Below are 17837 nucleotides of genomic sequence, written 5' to 3' on the forward strand. Positions count from 1 at the left end.
AACACCTCCATTTGCTAGTCAAAGATTGCAGGAAACAAAAAAGCCGTGAGAACTGCATTAGCAGAAAATAAAGAGCGAAGTGCGTGTTCCCTGGGGAAGGGGATTGGAGGGCACACCAGGTCACGTGATAACTGTGTCACAGTTAGAAATTATAAACGGCCCAGGAGGGCTATGAAGGGGAGGAGTCAGCAGCTGAACCTGTATCAGGATAGACATGGAAGTAGCTACCAGCACGGGCTAGACCAGTAAAGTGAAGCCTCTGTCTTGAGTGAGAAATTGAGACAACAATAGAGAAAGATGACCAGAGAAATTGAATCAACATAAAAGAGAACACTGACCAGACACATCGAGATGACCTGAAAGAGAAAGCTGACCAGAGAAGACAAGATGACCCGAGAGTGAGAGAACCGACCAGAGACAGACATCTCGAAACAGAGCCGATGAGTTGAGGTGACCCATGAGGGAGAGCTGAGGAGAGGTACTCAGGCAACTGGGACCAGGGGGCTGTGCTTTAGGAAATGGAGGTAGCAGAGTAAAGGCATCACTGAAGCGATTAGTTGATAAGAAACTTGCACCTTATTGGAGTAGTACAATTGACTCCATATAGGGCCCGTGCTGTGATTGTTACTACCAACGTACTGACTAAGTGACGAGCATGAGACAGACTGTCCTTATACCCTGGCTTGCAGTGCACCACAGAGACGCCATTACCCATCGTTATTGTTTATCGCCTTGTATTGTAAGCAGGTTGCGGGATGCAGTGACGGACAGGAGGCAGAGCAAGGGTTAACTAGTTTAATAACAGGAATACCCCACACAGGGTGGTAAAGGGTTAAACAGTATAATGGGAAAAGGATGTTGGGAGGTAAAGGGTTAATCAGGGAATTCAACAGTTTAGATGGTAAAGGATATTGTAAGTAGGAGAACGACAGTTCAGATAACGGCAGTTCTTGTGAAGCACTTGTGTCAGGAGTTCTGTCAACTAACTCCTGTTGAGGACTCAATGGTGCCGGCAACGACTGGCACGGGGTCTTTTTCAGAAAAGTCCTGTTGGCATCAATACCCCGTCTTCTGGCATCAGTGGTCAGTCTCCGGTACCTTCCACTGCCCCTAGTCCATATGCTACAGTAGCCACCAAGGGTACAGGCCACAATACTATACGAGCCCAACATGGCTCTGCAACTATATTCTAAGTGAAATCAGGTCAGTGTCTGGGCAAATATTTGCTAACAAAGTCAGGACGCAAGAGTCAGTCTTGTATGCGGTCCCTCTTCTGTGGCGCGTGTGCAGTTCTCACAGAAAATTTGAGTGTGGCACCTTTCTCCTGATTAGCCACCGGGCACACACACACACACTGCATGTCCCTCTCGCCCTCTGTTCCCCGCTGCTGTAGGCGGGGCTGCTGTACGACGATGCAGGCCTGTGTGATGCTGATGCTCCTGGGACAGAGTACTTCTCTTCCTGGTTGCTGCTGTGCACCCCTGGCTCTGCATACTCTTCAACGGTCCCTACCTCTTGATTGCTGCTGCGCACACTACTTCTCACCACGCAGCAGTCCCTGTCCTTCTGGTCTGCTGCAGCATGGTCTGTCGCAGCACCGGTACTCTGTGTCAGGACGGGGAGCACCGCTCCCCTGACTGCGCTCTGCCCTCAGCTCGTGCCAAATTGGTCTGCTGCGCATGCTTTTTTCCCCTCTTTCTCCGCCTCCCTCGGTCAGCAGCAAGGTGCCCCTCAACAGGGCTTCCATCAGGCAGCAGGGGAAGGTCCACCTTTCTAATGCTTCCCCCTGTGAACAGTGGATGCAGCCTCTCTAGTCCGGACCCGGCACGTAGGTACCTGCTGTCTCGTCATCCCCTGTTATGATCCGGTGACCGTGGAGCCGCATGAGACTATCTCTGGAGTAGGTGGTACCTGTACTGACCGCAATCCTAATACCGACACCGCAACTAGAAGTAGCCGTGGGATGTACCTAACCAGGCCTAGACACCTCGACACAGCCGGAGGACTAAATACCCCTAAAGATGGAAATCCTATCTTGCCTCAGAGCAGAGCCCCAAAGGATAGGCAGCCCCCCACAAATATTGACTGTAAATTTAAGAGGAAATACGTACACAGGCAGAAAAGACAGAGTTTAGCAAAAGAGGCCCTTCTAGCTAGATAGAAAGGATAGGACAGAGTTCTAAGCGGTCAGTATTAAAACACTAGAAAAATCGACAGCAGAAGATACTATATACTACATCTAACTAAAGACATAGGATGTATATCTGCATCTCCAGAGAAACCAGCATGACAGAAAAATCTAAACAAGTCTAAGCTGGACAAAAACACAATAGATTGCACTGCACATAAAAGCACACTGCATGCGTGCTACAGAGAACCAAAACAGGACACTTATCTTAGCTGAGATGACAGCAGGGCAAGTGGAGCCAGACAGAGATGCAATACCTCCAAGATACAATGGACAACTGGCAGGGATTGATGGATCCTACAAACCTAAATACCTAATAGAGCTGCAATAAGCAGAAACACCTGCCCTGGCCTATAATCCAGAGACCACTGCACTACCACTAACAACCACCGGAGGGAGCCCAAGAGCAGAATTCACAACAATCCCCCTTACAGTATGACAGAGTTTTATTGTTAGAATTTGTTCCAACTTCCAATCTCAAAAGGGTATACATTCCCATTGTAAAATACTTCAATGCATTTCAATAATTTGTCAAATCTTCATCCTAATTTTTTTTTCTCAGTTGTATAGCACCATAAATTCAACAGCACTTTACAGACATTTTTGGCACTGCCCCCCATTGGTGCTCACAATCTAAATTCACTATCAGTAGGTCTTTGGAGTGTGGGAGAAAACCAGAGGATACACACGCAAAAAGGGGAGAACATACAAACTTGTTTCAGATGTTCTTGGTGAGAATTTCACCCAGGACCCTTGAACTGCAGAGCTTACCACTGAACCACCATGCTGCCTCAATCACCTAAACTGTTGCATCTAATCACCTGTTAACAGCAGCATGGGAGAAGCACAGGGGCACTGAGGCTAATAGGATCAAAGCTGCAGAGCGCTATTTGCAGGCTTAAAATCATAGAACTTGATAGCGGTGCACATTCTTTATCAAGATAATCAGCCACTCTGAGGCTTCAAGGTGCCTGGCTAACAAGGCATTGTGCTGTACATTATAAAAATACTTTCGTTTTTGAGAATGGCGGGACATTTAAAAGTAGGAAAATTTTTACCCATATAAAAACTCGAGACAGCACCTTTAACTTGTAATCCGACATTAGGGCTCAATGCTCCTCCATTTTAGAAGAATAAGCATACCGTAAACCATAAATTCAAAATTAACAACATTTTTCAACTGCTCAAAATTAGTGGAAAAACGGCCCCTCTTGTTCCTTGTCCATTTAAAGATACATGCCCTACACTGGCAAACAGACAGAAAAGGGCCCCTGAGTAATAATAATAACAACAACAACAACAACATGGGCCCTTTGCAGTCTGCTATAATAGAAGTTACTTGTTGTTTTGGAGGTGGAAATGGCTCCCTTACTGCTTAGGCCCCAGTTTGGCCACATTGGCTTCACCAATGATATGTTCACCCCTGAAGCACTAACAGTCTGGTGCATCTGATTGCATTTATTGCATGCAGACTTTTTGATACTTTTACTTCCCCTTACTTGTTAATAAAGAGGTCTGTGAAGTAGTAACTTTGTGCAGACTCATATTTCTAACAGCAAAGATTAGTTTAACTTGATTTGAACTCTATTCCTTTTTGGGCACTAGAGCCGCTACCCAGGTCTGGATGCATTTATGTAAGGTACTTACAACTCTTTAGGGCCAATTTCAAAGGAGATCCATTGATTAGTGTAGTATTACAGGAAACCAGTGTTGGCTTATTTCATGGAAAAGTGGTCATTGTGTCATCATATTTTTGGATATAATCATCTTCAAACCATATCCACAGCATTCTATAGATACTATTATTAGTTCTATAATAGATATTGACCTTCATACTCGATTCGATATTCATCTAAAACCATATTTCATTTATAGAGCCAAAAAGGGTCAGCCAGGAATCGATATGTGGGACCATAAAAGCAGCGCAGTGGCTCAGTGGTTAGAACAGTTGCTTTGCAGCACTGGGATCCTGGGTTCAAATCCCACCAAGGACAACATCTAAAACAAGGACTCTGATGGGTCAAATAATTACTTGGACAATATACAGTGACAATAAAAAATATATAATTATTAGAAACAAGGGTTAGTATACACTTGAAATGCAGATAAAGTGAGTGGGAGCCACTTCTTGTCCAGGAGTTCCTGTTTCAAGTGCTTTATGAACTGATGCATGGGCAGAACAGTGGCTCAGTGGATAGCACTGCAGCCTTGCAGCACTGGAGTCCTGGGTTCAAACCCCACCAGGGACAATATCTGCAAAGAGTTTGTATGTTCTCCCCGTGTTTGCGTGGGTTTCCTCCGGGTTCCTCCCACATACCAAAGACATACTGATAGGGAATTTAGATTGTGAGCCCCATTGGGGACAGTGATAATGTGGGCAAACTGTAAAGTAAAGCGCTGCGGAATACGTTAGACCTATATAAAAAATAGAATAATAATATTATTATTCTGTCTCAGCCTTTGTACATCTACTTACCACCTGTGAAGAATATGGGGGAGGATTTAAGTCATGCCCAGCAACTGTATCATACAGCTCTGGCAAAAATTAAGAGACCACCACATAAAAACCCTTTCATGGCAAGCTTAATCTCCAGACCTGAACCCCATTGAACACCTCTAGAATGTAATCAAGAGGATGATGGATAGTCACAATCCATCAAAGAAGCTTACATTTTTGCGCCAGAAGCAGTGTGAAAGACTGGTGGCAAGCATGCCAAGACGCATGAAAGCGATGATTAAAAATCATGGTTATTGCACAAAATATTGATTTCTGAACTCTTCCTGAGTTAAAACATTAGTATTGTAGATACGCAGAATGGCTAGTAGAAGGCAGGTAACAAAACAGTGTTTGGTCTCCAAGCGTAACGAGGGCCCAGCTGTATCCAATGGCACCAGAACTGCCGCCCTATGACCTTCCGTTAGGAAGTCATGATCCTTCATGAGTTTTTGGAGCCTTGGCTTCAAATCAGCTTTGCGTGCTGGAAGGAACTGAAATCAGCTGGCAGTCCATGCCCCCATGTGGCACAGCATCCAGCTGGTCTTTAAATAGCATGCTGAGCAGATATATTGGTACGTGATCTATATAATAAATTTTACTAAACACACACACACACACATATATATATATATATATATATATATCTAATATATAATTGCCTAGAATACTACTTCCTGCAATTTGTGCCAACTTCCGTGGCTTTGTCCGGAGCTAATGTCCGGAGATAATGTCCGGAGATAATGTCCGGAGCTAATGTCCGGAGCTAATGTCCGGAGCTAATGTCCGGAGATAATGTCCGGAGATAATGTCCGGAGATAATGTCCGGAGATAAGTGACGTCCCCAGTGTCCTACACCCAGGCAGAGCACAGGGGCCCCAGGCAGCATATGGGGCCCCAGGCAGCATATGGGGCCCCAGGCAGAGCACAGTGGTCCCAGGCAGAGCACAGGGGCCCCAGGCAGCCTATGGGGCCCCAGGCAGAGCACAGTGGCCCCAGGCAGAGCACAGGGGCCCCAGGCAGCATATGGGGCCCCAGGCAGAGCACAGGGGCCCCAGGCAGCATATGGGGCCCCAGGCAGAGCACAGTGGCCCCAGGCAGAGCACAGGGGCCCCAGGCAGCATATGGGGCCCCAGGCAGAGCACAGGGGCCCCAGGCAGCATATGGGACCCCAGGCAGAGCACAGGGGCCCCAGGCAGCATATGGGGGCCCCAGGCAGAGCACAGTGGCCCCAGGAAGAGCACAGGGGCCCCAGGCAGAACATGGGGCCCCAGGCAGAGCACAGGGGCCCCAGGCAGCATATGGGGCCCCAGGCAGAGCACAGCGATATTTTGGACCACTGTGCGGTGTTTCAGACCCCCTGTGTGATGTCTGGGGCCCTGTTCTTAAGTATATTAAAGATTAAAGTAACGTATATTAAAGTATATTATAGATCAAATTTGACACGTTTATGAGCACCATTGAGTGATATACTCAAGAATGACATAATTTTTCAACATTTTATGGTTTCAAACTGTAAACAGTCAGAGTTTTTTTTACTTCAACCAGAAAACCTTAACGGTTCATAAAAAACTTGACTGTTCAGGATATGATAAAAGTCATAGTATTCTGAATCTTTAACTTATAAAGATACCTTTACATGGGGTGATTATTGGTTCCAGAGAGGCTTTCGGCCGATAATCGTACACATGGCTGGTGACAGGACAATACAATATAAACGTTCAAAGGTAAACACTGATAACATTAAAATCTAATATATAATTGCCTAGAATACTACTTCCGGCAATTTGTGCCAACTTCCGTGGCTTTGTCCGGAGATAATGTCCGGAGATAAGTGACGTCACCAGCGTCCTACATCCGCTCAGGGTGGACAAAGATATATGCCTTCGTGGTGCGCGGCACTTTTCTGATTGGTTGCCGCCTGCCGTGAGCGACCAATCAGAAATGTGCCGTACTGTCAAGAATTGTCAAGAGCTGGTGAGTGCAGCCATTTTTTGTTCTTTCTTACTATTATTTATTAATTGTATTATTCTTACATTTGAATAAATAAAGTATATATGGATTCTAGACTCCCGATTCTTTAGAATCGGGCTGCCATCTAGTATATATATACATATATACACACACACACACACACACACACACACATGCATACATACACACGACACACGTACACACACTTTTACTGTATACAGCATTACACATTCTGCTTGTTCTTTTGTATATACAATGACAATATTTGCAAGGAGTTTGTATGTTCTTCCCCCGGTTTTCGCCGGGTTCTCTGGTTTCCTCCAAAGACATACTGAGATGGAATTTAGATTGTGAGCCCCCATGGAGACAGCGATTATAATTTACGTAAAGGGCTGTGGAATATGATGGCGCTACATAAGTAAAGGAAAATAAATAACACCACAAAAAGAGGCGCTCATAAGGCAAGTATGTTTGTAAAGATAAAAATGGCAAATGAATTATACAGGCTCACTTTACGTGGTTCTGCAAACACAGACGCAACACTATATAATGTATGATGTGCTGCCAGAGGTTTTTTTTCTTCCTGTGAGCTGGTATGGCTGAAGTGTTACACCAGTTATTGAAAGTCAATTGTTCTTCAAATGAAGAGTAGAAAAACCATTCATAAAAGGTGCACTGAACCACATCTATTGAAAAAACACCCTAAAAACGTAAATGCGTTTCGGAGCCATCAGCAAATTTCTAAAATGACAAGCCTATACAGACTGTATATTCTATACACTGTATAGTCTTATTTGAAAAAGGTGCTGATAACTCTGAAACATGTTGCGTTAGACTTTTTTTTTTTTTTTTTTTTAAGACGAATACCTTCTGTGATCAAGACGAGTGGTTTAGTGCGCTTTATGGATGTTTATAGAGCTGGAAAATATATTTCTGCTAATATGGCTATTTAAAGTCTCCCTCAGGGGTTTTGCCTCCTTTGAATCAACATGATTATAGGTTGACCTTGATGCACCTTTGTCTTTTTTAACCTTAATTATAATTACAAGCTAAAAAAAAACCATGGCTGTACAAAAGATTGCTCTAGGAGTTATTGACTAATGCATCACACTTAAGCTTGCCAGCCAGGACAATTCTGCTTGTTGACCCACAAAAAGGGTTAGAATTTCATGCTAACCCCTGAGTACACATTTTGGGGGTACACTTGGCTGTTCTAATGGGCTGTAGTTATGCAATTTGCATGGAGGAAACTTCTAACAAATTATCAAAAAAAAAAGTAAAATAGAAGATGCAACATATCCGAGCCGAATATATGGCCAGGCATGAAGATATTCCTTGCAAATCACAACAATTTGAAAAGCCGACAGCCTCAGCCTAAATCCCACTAATAGGGTACTAACATTTAAAAGCAAAGACAAAACATGAAATTTGTACTTTTATTTTGCAATATGAGGTTTAGCAATCCATCACAGCTGTCTAACCTTAGGTCCATCATTTATTCTGTATACAGCATATCCCGCATACAAATAAAGTCCAATGCCGCTACACTCCTGCCCTGAAATGGCTTCAGGTTGTTACACAATCGCTAATTGCTTCCTAATTAGAGGACTGCAGTACGCCATGTTACAAGTCAATGAATGGGAGATATTCTAACCGAGAGCACGGAGACCGTTCAGCTGAGTCACCAACACAAAACCAACTTGTCATTTCAATGAAAAGAAAATGCTTAGATTTAACAACTGCTATCAAAGCCCATGTGCAGCTTAACCTAAGACACCACCAAAATCCCAAAACATGTGGAAACGAATAATAACTCCAGACAGTAGCAGAGAAATGATAACATTAAAGCCATGATTAAAATACTCGTCTGCATTGTGTTTTAGGACAAAGAGAAACATGTTTAAACTTTGATTTTTCCTTTATAGAAAATCCTTTTGTTCAATAGCCATGTCGCAGCTCAGCCTAGTTAACCACTTTTATTATCATGCTTCCTTACGTATTACTTTGGATGTCACAGAATAAACAGTTCAGTTTATTTAAGCGGCTTTTTATGCGATCTGCCTTCTTTGTTCTCTAGGTGAAAGGAACAATATAATTCTGCTTCATGTTAGTGGGATACAATTATTACATAGAAAAGGCATGTCACGTATACAATAATTTTTTTTTACATTTAATATTTTTGTTATTCACAGACTTTACAACAGTGCCCTTGTGACCTTATTTTTTGAGAGGGTGTTCATAGAAAAAAGAATGTGGAGTTTATTCTGTATTGTGATCAAATTATTGTTTCTCTGTTAGGAGAAAAATACCTAAATGTTCTTAAAATTGTAAGTTAGAACTCATTCAGACATCTGAATTTTGCGTATGAGTGCTGTCCATGTTTTTCACAGTTCGCATTTGTACCTGTTATGATAGTCTATGGGGCCATTCACATGTCCAGTTTTTTCCTTTGTCTGACTGGTCTACAGAAAATTTCGAAGACATGTCCATTTTTTTTTTAATGCAAGGGTCAGATCAAAAACAGAAATGCAAGTAAATGGGTCCTTGACAAAAAATTTAACGGCACTCAGGTGACATCCAAGTGTGGTCTGATATTCACCGATTGTCAGAATGGAGAAATATTTTTTTTTTCACGTACAAGAAAAATGACACTCATGCCACATTCTGATCAAACTCGGATAAGAGCAATTTGTCCGATTTTATTGTATGTGAAAAAAAAAAAATGTCGGAATGAGACCTTATACTGTACATCTTATTAAAACTTGTCTATTATCACAGATTTCCCCTTTTTTATTCAACCCCTCTGGTCCCAGGTTCAACAGCTCCGCTTTTGACCCAGTAATGATCTCAGGACTCAATCAGTGCTGTGTGCAAAGGAGGCTGACTGGCTCATTACAATAGCTAAGCCAGCTCCCGTCTATGTCATAAACATATCAAGCAGAAAATGGAAGTGGAACTGGGTCTGGAGTGGATATGTTTAGTGCACCTGTGATAATACAAGCATATTGGTAAGTTGGATACATTCCTTTTTGGGTAGACTCTTCCGACCTTCCCATTCAGGACCTGCTGGACACCAGATTGAGCACAACATATTAATGATTATTGCCTCTACTGAAAGGCTCCGACACCCTCCCCATGGGTATTGGTCTCACAAAATGGGGTATGGCAATGTAAACGCTTCTCTGTTACCTCTATGCAATCAATCTACCTCACTGCTACATGCCGATCTGGATATTTTTTGGTAAAAATAAATTCACATTGGATACATGGAATATAACATGCTGTAAAATGGTTACATAGATGAGTTTGGCTGTCTCTCACAGGGTGAATGTAGGTCCCTGGGTGCAGAGTTTTGATATATTTTCAGGGCTGTTTCAACAATGCTAACCAATAAACGAATAAAAAGATGGTCACAATTTCATCCCTGATAGTGTCCATGCAGTTACTGATAGTTCAGTCATCCGATCTGGCACAGGTGTGTATTGTAGCTGTCAGTACTTTGACAGCTCAGTCCTCCAGTCTGGTGCAGGGGCGTGTTGATCAATCATTGTTTTGATTAAAAGCTAGGCCAGCTAATCTGAGTCTGGGAGGTTCTGGGCTGCCTTCGGGTGTTCCCTGTCCCAGGTGATTGTCCGCTACTTAGCTGGGCTGTCAGTTACAGCTAAGCCCCCCTGGCTTTTGACCTTGAACTCCTTCACTACTTTGACTCAGCTTGTCTGAGAAGTGTCTAGTGTCACAAAAACACTTAAAGATAGACTGCCCTAATGGAAGAAGACAACTTGTTGGAAAAGGATATGTAGAAGGTTCTCTTATTAGGACAATGCGCTTTGTTGCTGGACTGGCTTCTTTATTAAGACTAAAAACTGACAGATAGGGTAAACAGATGCATAGGGGAATTTAAAGTCAAGACAGAGAAATTAATAAAATTATGCACATAAGAAAAAAAAAAAAAAAAAAAAAAAAAAAAGAAGGAGTAGAGATAAACAAATTCATGAATAAGTGGATAGATATAAAGGGTAAAATTGAGGTGTTTAATATATGTGATACTCAAACCAGACAAAGAAAAGATGACAAGAAACAAAGTAGGAGAGGTGTGGTTAGTGAATAGAGCTACGGAGTGTTTAGATGGAGTGCTTAGATGCCGAGTAACAAGGTTCTACGAGTTGGTGCAGTTGCAGTAATAATATGGATACTAAAATGCAGTAAATTTAGGTCTGTGTGAAACTGAACTAACCTGCACTCTATAAAACATTAAAAACAACCAAGCTAGAAAAAGTTATAGAAGGTGAAACAAGAGTCTGCCAATTGTAAAGAAATGCGGTGACAAAATTGATTTCTTCTTCCATTAACATCCTACATTGTAAAAGACTTTACCAAGTCATAAAATCAAACTGATCCAAAAAAACACAGCGCATTAACGAGGGCATCCCAAATCATATTTCCCACAACCAACTTTTCATCCATGTCTTGATCTTGGCAGACCTAGGTGTATTGGGAATATATTGGGATATAGCCAAGGAGGAAAGTTCCCATGACTCATGTTAACTTAACAGGACATTTCTGTTTCTTACAGTATATTTTTAAAAGGCCGTAATTTATCCTCATTTAACAGTAGTATTTAGACCTGAACATTCACAAATCTGTTTGAAGGACAACGCAGTCTGACTCCACTAACATACTTGGAAAGCTCTAACAAGAAAAGTTATTCATAACATCACAGACAGCCATAACACCGTTCATTATGAAAGCCATTCTGTCTCCCGAAAGATCTTTATTGCCCTGTACAATCCTACACTTGGTAGAGGGTGTATGTACAGAGAAAAGATGGATTCTGTCATGGCACCAAAAACTAGCCACACATAATACAGCATGTGTGGTCCATCAACCAGGGCAATGCCGATGAGAGGCTTAAAAAGGTTTATCCAGGACACTTTTTTTTTTAAACTATGGGCCTAAAAACTAAGGGTACCGTCACACAGTACCATTTTGATCGCTACGACGGCACGATCCGTGACGTCGCAGCGATCGTATGATTATCGCTCCAGCGTCGTAGACTGCGGTCACACGTTGCAATCACGGCGCTGGAGCGATGCCGAAGTCCCCGGGTAACCAGGGTAAACATCGGGTTACTAAGCGCAGGGCCGCGCTTAGTAACCTGATGTTTACCCTGGTTACCAGCGTAAACGTAAAAAAAAACCAAACAGTACATACTTACATTCCAGTGTCTGTCCTCCGGCGTTCTGCTTCTCTCCACTGTGTAAGCGCCATAGCCGGAAAGCACAGCGGTGACGTCAGACGTCACCGCTGTGCTCGCTTTCCGGCTGGCCGGCGCTCACAGTGCAGAGAAGCTGAGACGCCGGAGGACAGACACCGGAATGTGAGTATGTACTGTTTGTTTTTTTACGTTTACGCTGGTAACCACGGTAAACATCGGGTTACTAAGCGCGGCCCTGCGCTTAGTTACCCGATGTTTACCCTGGTTACAAGCGAACACATCGCTGGATCGCTGTCACACACAACGATCCAGCGATGTCAGCGGGAGATCAAGCGACGAAAGAAAGTTCCATACGATCTGCTACGAAGTACGATTCTCAGCAAGATCCCTGATCGCTTCTGCGTGTCAGACACTGCGATATCGTATGTATATCGCTAGAACGTCACGAATCGTACCGTCGTAGCGATCAAAATGGTACTGTGTGACGGTACCCTAACAGGCAGGTAGTTACTATGGTGCAGTGTCTCTTATCTAGGTCACAACTCACTATCAATGCTTCTAATGTTTGTTTACTGGCTTCCTCGTTTCTTCTGATTGACCTCTAGGTTTCTCTTTACATCCATGACAAAGGGTTCAATATATAGGTCTATAGGTTGCTCTCTGCAGATCCATCAATGTGTCTCTGTTTCTACCTTCTTGACTATTCTTTTTCACCATATAAATCATGAACATTTCCATTCATACATAAATGATTAGAGGAACTCACTGCAGACCTTCTCTGTGCTGTAGGATGTGCTCTGCACCTGTGTCTCCATGCTTTTCCTATGCATGTTAAAGAAGAAGTGACGAATACCCTTAAAATATGATGTGCTAATTCCTGGTATGTCCGCTCTGACGTCTTAATTTTTCCAAATGGAAAATAAATACGGAAATTGACATAACTTGTTGTAAAAAATATCATAATTGGCTATAAATAATTAACCCACTTTAAAAGGGATTGTCTAGTTTAGAGTAAGAATTTTGCATACTACGCTAGGGAATTTGGAGTTAATAAATGATCAATGAAAATAAGTACCTGTTTATTTGAGCGGTATACAAATGATAGAAAAAGACCATCAAGGCACATGGGCATTAGGCAAAATTCGATTTCCTATGTGGTGGAACAGCAAAATTAAACAATTGAGGGCAGATGTCACTACAGATCATAGAGGTCCCCGGCATATTTTATAAAGGAATCTAATGTAAAAGGATTATTCAAAAAAGGATAACGACTTTAACCAAACCAAGTATCTAAAACAAGACTATTTTGTCTATAATGCAAATTTATATAGAGGGTATTTCAGTATTGAGCATTAAAGAGGCTGCCCATTACTTTTGCATTGATGATTTAGCCTTTGGTTAGGTCATCAATCTCTGATCAGCAGGGGTCCAGCACCCGCCACCCCCATAGATCATTTGTTATGTGTTGGCAGCCGCTGACTGGAAGTACTCACTTGCGGAGATGGCCTTCTTCTGATAATGGTTGCCGCAGGGTACTACACAATCCGCCTCCTATTGATTTGGAAAGGAAGCAGATGTGCAGTACAAGCCATGGCCACTACCAGGAGACAGAGTACTTCCTGCCGGTGGCAGCCGCCATCACGGTTAACAGCTGATTGGCGTTGGGTGTCGGGCCCTGGCCGTTCAGACATTGATGACCTATCCTAAAGATAGGTCATCAATCAAAAAGCAGTGAACAACCCATTTAGTCAATAAAAAGGTGTATTGCATAGTTCGTTTTCTCCATAAACTGTATTAAATCACACGCTTACTTACATTCAGTAACGCTGAGGATGGACTTCTATAAAAACAAGTTTTACTGCCAAGTCATCATCCAATAAAACAAGTAATAAAATGTTATGGAAAAATTCTAATTAAGCCTGGCAATGGGATAAAATGAAAAAAGGATGCCTATAGAGAGATGTGACTACTAATCCTTGGGACAGTTTAACAGTTACGATAGCTTTGGTTTTGAGTACAGGCCACAAGGTCTAGATCGGCCTCGATGCTCCTGTCCCAAACTTAACAGCCTCATACACGTCTATGAGGATGGATGTTGAGTCCAGGGCAAGAGAATGCAGCCGCTTCAAAACATTGTGGTCCGTACTCAGGTGGTCTACATCAGAAGTATGAAACCAGTCTTACTCAGAAGTATTTTGCAAATAATGATAATTCTGAAAATAAATCAACTTACCTGGTTAAAGAGCTCTATAAACAGGAAAAAACTTCTTTAGATAACATGATATTCCCTTAATACATGGACTTCCAACAAAGATAGCTTCAAGTTTTAGAGTTTCCTAAAGTCATTAAAAATAAAATAGTATGTTAGAAAATAGAAAAAAACAAACAAAAAAAACAGAATACAAAAATCACAGCTTAACTCCACATTCACACATCCATCTCTGTTTTAGGCTTATTTCACAACAGGTTTTTGTTGTGTACTTGACATATCCATTTGTATTGTAAAAAAAAAAAACCCAAATATTTAAATGTTTCACATTATACTCTGCGTAAATACATAATGATGTCAAATGTGCATCTCTGACATGTTTTATGCACTTTTTTACAAAATGCACAACAATGCAGTGTGCTGAGCGTTTTCATTCTTTAAAAAAGTGATTAAAAATGTATACTTTTTTTATTACATTGCAATCTGTGGTAAATGAATGCAAACATACATACATTTCCCTCTTTTCAGGTTTTATTTTCAATAAATTAAGTCAAATAATCTTTTCACTACTCCTATGCAATTTAAAAAAGTGGATGTTTTATTTTTTAAATGGACGCAATGTATATGATAATATATATATATATATTTTTTAATCTGCCATCCGTTTGCATCTGTTTTAGATACAGCTTAGGGTTTTTTGTTTATAGTATAAACAGGTGTAGCTATTAAAGATTTAAAAAAAGGGGTCAAAATCAGCCTACCATCCCCCCCCCAAAAAAAGTAGTTTTTCTGCTATGTATCATCCGTTTGACATCCATTTTTTTCCTCATCTGTTTTCACAACCTTAAGGAGGTAAACTGTCTGAACGTTTTTCCATTTACACTTAGCAGTTAGCAATAAATCAGTTAAAAATGGAAATATTTCACTTTTCATCTTTTTTAGACATATTGCCATAGACTTGAATGGCCGAGTCTGGTCCACAAAAAAGGGATGAGAATAGAACAAGAACTGAGTTTAAAGCACCACTTGAGTTGAGCGCTTTTTTTCTTTACTGCAGTGCTGGAGTGGTGCAACTAATCGAAGTTCTCTGATTCTAGTTTTCTACTCAAAAGGCATCAGCTTCCTATTTTAGAGACACTGCTCTGGCTGGTCTCCAGCAGTTTGTGACCTGCCGGATCGTTCCACAGTTTGACGGGCGATCCGGAAGTCACAACTCAATGCAAGTCAATGAGAGCCAAAATGAGGCCAGAATGTGGCTTCCATAGACTTTCACAGAGCTTATGACCATTACCTCTGACTTCTGGTCAATCAGAAATTGTGGTCAAGATTGGGACCAGAGCAGAACCGAGAAGATTGTGGAACGGGAGTAAAAGACTAGAGTAGAGGCAAGGAACTTCGATTAGTAGAACCACTCCAAAACAAATAAAATTAAAAAAAATAAATAAATAAAATAAATGAATGTGTGAATGGTCCCATTACACTTTATGGCTATGTGTTAAAAACAGACAGCACACTGATGAGAAAAAAAAAAAAAAAATGAGAGTGGGAACACTTTTTTCCTTTTAGGAGCTTTTAGAGTAGACACTGAGTGGAAACTTTTCAAATTCTCCTCTAAGTCTCAGAATTCCACTAAAACGGAGTTTCTGCTCCAAAAAAAATAAAAAATTTGATCAAAAAGGCTCCGTGTGATATTCTGATTTCAGCAAATAAATCTTAGTCTTTGTTGATTGTGATTTTTTTTTTAAACAGATTTAAATACACATAAATAAAAGGTTTCTCTCTGATATGCTTCCAGCTCTGCTAGCGTATAATTATAAATCACTGGTGATAACACTTGGTCTAGAAATTATGAAAGACAGCAGTAGTAGATTAATTGTTTATCTCAAAGTGATCCTTCTTCAATATTAAATGACAATGATTATTTCATTACTTTACAAAAATGCACTAAACGTCCATTAATGTAAAATAGGTAATAAGGAAATCATTTCTAAGTCACCCTAAATAAATAAGTAGTTGATTCATCTCAGCTACTTTTTCCCAGAATGACCATGATGTTACTACAGAAATACAGCTACAAAGGCATAGGTGACAACTTGTTTTCATTGGACAACCATTTTGAAACAAGGGACATGTTAGGCGTTCCAAAATCGATGGTGGTCGATGTGCACAGGAAACCCAACAATCAGAAAAGTGGAGTGGCGGAAATGGTCAGAGAGCAGCTCCCCTTAGAAACTGAAGGTGTGATCTAAACTGTCTAGAGGGCCTATCTTAAAAAGGCCACCATACACAGACTAATGTTGGACGACCCCAGTGATATCAAAGGATTTGGCTGAAGTATAATATGTAAGGGGGTGCCAGACTAATTGTCAAGGGAGATGTCGGGTATGTTCTTATTTTTCTCCTAGAGTAAGGGCGGCACCTTTGTCATTGGGAACCTAGGAGTGCTTGGCCGAACGAACGCTCCTGTGTATAGGAGAGTCAGCTGAACAATTGGCCAAAGCATTGTTCAGCTGACAGCCATCTAATGTGTATGGCCAGCCTTAGACTCAGAAGTGAGCAGCTCTTGGATAAGCAGTGCTACCACTTAATTTCAGTTATTAGTATACGTCTCAGAATCTGGATACCCTAGTTTTTGCTTGTTTTTTTAAAAAGCAAACTTTAAAATCTCCCTATGACATTTTAACCAAATTGTAAAAGTGTAGCTACTATGCAAAAAGAAAGAAGTTTATAATGCATTAACTTATCACAGAGGAGCACTTGGCAAAACTGATACCTAAAGCAAGGCCTTTGGCGGTGACTTGTGACACAGGAGTACAAAGAGCACCAAAGAAAAAAGTCATACCTTAGGTGCAATGTATACTGTATTATTTTTGCCAGGAGTGTTCTTTTAATAGAACTTGAAACTAAAAATGAATTAAATCTTAATTTAAAATTGTACTAAAGTTATCATTCATTTCATTTTTTTTTTTTTTTTTTTTTTAATAAACAAAGAGATTGTACAAGATTAACGTATTTGTTATAAAAAAAAAAAAGTACAGTAAAAACTACATCTTAACATTTAATACATCAAAATCTGAGAAAACTGCAGAGATCTAGATGTACTATTCAAAGTGTGTACCTTAGTGATAAACTGTTTTATTAACAAGTGCACTGTGCTGTAAAAAGGTGTCTGGATTTTAATTATTTAAATCTGTTTATAATGTGACCAGCTCCCTCTTGAGTTAGTGCAGCCAAGCAAAACATTTAAGTGATGTTTATAGGTTACACTTAGCAATTTTCCTTGAGAAGATATACCTCCCACATGGAGGGGGTCAATATACCTCGCTGTAAATGCTAAATAAATAAGTGATATTTTTACAATTAAACACAGCTTTCATGTTCTTTAGTATAAAAACACATAATATATCATAAGAATTAGGTTTCATAAGATAGTTTGTAGTCTTCAGAAAAAGAACTTAAAATATTTTCATTAATTTTCCATTAAATGAATCAGTCATGAAAAATGCTAATTTTTATGGTTTTGCTAAATTCTTGTTTGAAATAAAATAAAATTCCGTACAAAAGTAATTGTTTTTATATATTACAGAACGATCTGAATGAGTAATCCTGGTTTATCCCGTTCAAAGAAGTTGGTCATGTATTATTCGCCGAGAGGTCCAATGTATAGGGATAGATAATGCAGCCAAATTATTTAAATACTATAAGCTATCCAATGATTGGCCTGTTAAGTGACTCCATATTCACTTCTCTGCAACAG

At 40.7% G+C, this 17837-nt stretch overlaps 1 protein-coding gene across 2 annotated transcripts in view; it reads right to left on the reverse strand.

The window, feature by feature from the left end:
• Positions 1-17837, reverse strand: part of SULF1 (sulfatase 1) — a 189381-nt gene that overhangs the window by 145086 nt on the left and 26458 nt on the right. Inside the window, exon 2 of one of the 2 annotated variants that reach the window (XM_077270633.1) lies at positions 14105-14207. The exons of the other annotated variant lie outside the window; for it this stretch is intronic. The gene's annotated coding sequence lies outside the window, so the exon portion shown is untranslated. The remainder of the gene's footprint in view (positions 1-14104; positions 14208-17837) is intronic. 2 annotated transcript variants of the gene reach the window in all.

The sequence above is a fragment of the Ranitomeya variabilis genome, chromosome 6, assembly GCF_051348905.1.
Source record: "Ranitomeya variabilis isolate aRanVar5 chromosome 6, aRanVar5.hap1, whole genome shotgun sequence".
NCBI lineage: Eukaryota > Metazoa > Chordata > Amphibia > Anura > Dendrobatidae > Ranitomeya > Ranitomeya variabilis.